The sequence below is a fragment of the Cucurbita pepo genome, unplaced genomic scaffold, assembly GCF_057944985.1.
Source record: "Cucurbita pepo subsp. pepo isolate OVF unplaced genomic scaffold, ASM5794498v1 scafford_18, whole genome shotgun sequence".
Classification (NCBI taxonomy): Eukaryota; Viridiplantae; Streptophyta; class Magnoliopsida; order Cucurbitales; family Cucurbitaceae; genus Cucurbita; species Cucurbita pepo.
This window is the reverse complement of record NW_028257923.1, coordinates 42508-46260: the sequence shown is the minus strand read 5'-3', so window position 1 is coordinate 46260 and position 3753 is coordinate 42508. Positions and strand designations below refer to the sequence as shown.

General features: G+C 33.5%; 1 long non-coding RNA gene across 1 annotated transcript; it reads left to right on the top strand.

The window, feature by feature from the left end:
- Window positions 1-1551: 1551 nt before the first annotated feature.
- On the top strand, window positions 1552-3269 carry LOC147785368 (uncharacterized). Its single transcript, XR_015415472.1, has 3 exons — window positions 1552-1651; window positions 2239-2313; window positions 3070-3269. It is a non-coding gene; the product is annotated as an uncharacterized LOC147785368 (long non-coding RNA).
- Window positions 3270-3753: the final 484 nt, after the last annotated feature.

The following is a 3753-nucleotide window of genomic DNA, read 5'->3' as shown; positions in this document are numbered from 1 at the left end:
TTATTAAAAATACAGAGAACGAACAATGTTAATTGGAAACATTCCTCTAATGAATTCCCTGAGAACTTCTATAGTAAATGGACTATACAGAGTTGTGATCAGACAAATATTGCGAAGCCCCGGTATCTATTACCTGTCAGAATTGGATTATAACGAAATTTCGGTTTATACCGGCACCATAATATTTGATTGGGGAGGAAGATTAGAATTAGAGATTGATCGAGAAACAAAGGTATGAGTGCTTGTGAGTAGGAAACAAAAAAAATATCTATTCTAGTTCTATCATCAGCTATGGGTTCGAATCTTAAGAGAAATTCTTGAGAAGGTTTCTACCCTGAAATTTTTCGTTGTCTTTCTTTAATGATAAGGAGAGGAAAAATTTAGATCAAAAGAAAGTGTCATTTTGGAGTTTTACCCACAATTTTCTAGTGTAGGCGGAGATCCCGTATTTTAAAATGAGATTTTGAGGATGTATGGACAAACGGGTCAATTAGTGAACCTTTAGCTAAGTGTAGAAAATCTGATTTGGAGAACAATGTAAATCACAAACTAGTAAAACTATTGATCTAGTAGATGGAATCATGGAAAAAAAAAGTGAGGAACTAGGTAAGTTTTCCAACGTTATTGTACACATAACATTTATTTCAATGAACTGCCTGAGCCACAAACCTTAGATAAATTATGTTGTCCATGAAATTTTAGAAGAAGACTCAATATGACATGATAAGGTTATGTACGAAATTTGGTGACTATTAGGTTATGATAACGGGCTAAACCAAGTGTAGGTGTAAAATGACTAAAATATCCTTGTATTTATGTACCACTAGCATATGACCAAAGTGACCTCCAAGTGATATAAAATTTGATGGGGAGCCGTATGTCATGGTGTAAAGAGATTGCACAAAGTTACAAGACCATTGGAATATGTTGAAGAATTAAACCAAGATTTGGGTTGGTAAATGACCAAAAGACCCTTATGAAAATTCTATGACATTTACAAAATCCTAAGATACTCAAAATACTATATGAAAATTATATGAGACTTATTTATGATACTAGGGGTAAGTATGAAAGATTTTAGGGAATTAAAACAATTTTAGAGTATGAATCAAGATTTAAAATATGTAACTATCCAGTAAGACACTTTATATGAAATCAAAGTTTCTACGAATACCAAGTGATAAGTTTGATGCATGCGAATAAATGTTTATGACTCATATGGATTAGGGTATACTTTGTTAAAAATTTCTACTTAGTGGTAGCTGAAGACTTAACAAAGAACTCTTAGAATAAGAACCCGAATTATTCTAATATTAAAACACTTTCGAGGACCAAAGTTTCTTTTAGAGGGGTATAATGTAACAGCCAAAAATAAAAAAACAAATAAAAATAATTATAATAAGGTAGTTAAAATATTAATAATAAATAAATAAATAAATAAATAAAAACAACATTTCCCCACTTCTCTCCACTAACCTCTCATCCCTTCCCACAATTGTCTCTCCTCAACCTATCCTAACGCCAAAAAGTAACAGTTACCGCAAACAGAAAAAGAAAAACAATAATTGTCAGATTTACTTGAGAAAAAAAAAAACATTTACCCAGTTGAGGTTTGCTGAAGATTTACGTGAAGATAGATCTGATCAATAAGGTATGTATTAAATCTTCATTTTCTTTTATCCTATCTTTTTTTAGAAATCACAACCAATTATAGTTGTTGAATTATTACTATGATCCATCTTTTAGTTAGAAATTAAATGTCAAATCATTTATACAATTCTAGTCAATCATGTCATATTAGTAATATTAGATTAAATATGAATAGATTAGAGATAGAATGACCAAGAAAACTTCTGAATAGGAAACAGATAGAAGTAGGAAACACTGAGATTACGAAAGATTTAGAAATAGAGATCCACGGTAAATTTGGAATACATGAGAACAGAATTAAAAGGCAACAAATAAAAAAAAAAAGAGATTAAGGAATTAAAAACCACAAACTAAATATGAAAGGAAAGGTAAATATAGAGGGTAAATAGAGAGAACAGTAAAGCTCAGAATAACTAAGTTGTACCTACTTTTTATACCACAGTAACAATGAACCAATGTAAATTAGTAACCATGAAAATATAATTATAGATATATAACATTTCAAGACTTCTAACAATGAACCAATGTAAATTAGAGAAATAATTTTGTAGAATTCAAACCCGAAACTAATGTCATGGGCTCATATAGGTTGACCCAGATTTCAAAGGACGGAATCAAACTTTCGTTAAAGATATATTCGTGACAACGACTTAAGCTAGCCAGGTAAGTGACCTTACTATCGGCAAGGTTATATTTGATGTTGACACGTGCCCTGTGGTTCTGCACGTGTCATATATATTGATATGTGTGAATTGTCTGAGGATCGATATGCTTCCTATATGTTATGTTATGTTATGTTATTATATGTGAATTGTATGACATGAAATACGGTAAATTGCATGATACATAAGCCCGCTAGGAATATGTATGATATGTAACAGAATGAGAATGAGAATGACATGTAAGCATGAAAACGTGACACGGGGTTATGTTCATTAAATGATGACTGTAGGACTAGTGGGACCTCATGCATATTGTGTGATCATGCATTTGGGGGGATACCCCTATCCCATCACGAGGGTACGGACGCGTACATCCAAATGGCAGGACAACGATCGTTATGCCCTGCATAGCGCTGCCGTGACGGTTTTAGTTTTAACGGGTCCCGGTGGGCCCCCAGAGCATGCCCACCAGATAGGGACAGTGGCCCAACGGTGTGCAAACTAGCTGGTGAGCTCATACTCGCACGTATGGGCTGCGTGTAGAGTATATGGTACACATCCACGATTACCTGTTAGGATTACACCGTAGGAAAAATGAAACGAAACGAAACGAAAAAGAAATGAAACGAAATGAAACGAAACGAAAGATAGGTCCCATCATTTTATTGCATGTGATAGTTGCATTTAACCCCAATAGTGGGGTCACTTACTGAGTATTTCTTTAAATACTCAAGCCATGTGCTACTACATTTTTCAGGTTAAGGCAAGGCATTCCTGTACGGCTGACGACGGCATCGCAACTCGAGATCATGGCACATGCATAGGATAGTGGTATTCATTTTCTTAGACTTAGGATAGAATAGGATGTTTTAAACTTAAACGCTTATTTATTTTATTTCGGGTCTTTTGTTGTGTCGTTTTAAAGATGTTTTCGAAACACGTAAGTCCATGGCTGTGTTTTTAAGTTAAAGGTTATGTTTTATGGAATTTAAATGAAGTCTTCCGCATTCAATGTTTATGGTATGTATACAGTAGCGATCTTAAATTAAGTAGAAAATTTCGGGTCGTTACACTCTAATAGCTTTTACCTTTTTTTCATCAACTTGTACTCCATTCTTTCCAACTAAGAACCCTAGGAAGTTGACTTGGTCTAGACAAAAACCGCACTTTTTGAAGTTGGCATAAAGCTTCTCTTCTCTAAGTTTAAACAAAAAAATTTTAACGTGCAAAATATGATCATTCAAGCTTTTTGAGTAAACAAGGATATCATCGAAGTATACAACAACAAATTTTCCAATATAGTCTCTCAAAACATGATTCATTAGCCTCATAAAAGTACTTGGTGCATTTGTAAGGCCAAACGGCATAACGAGCCACTCATTCGAATTTGATGATAACCACTTTTAAGATCTATTTTTGAAAATAGATTAGCACCATATAA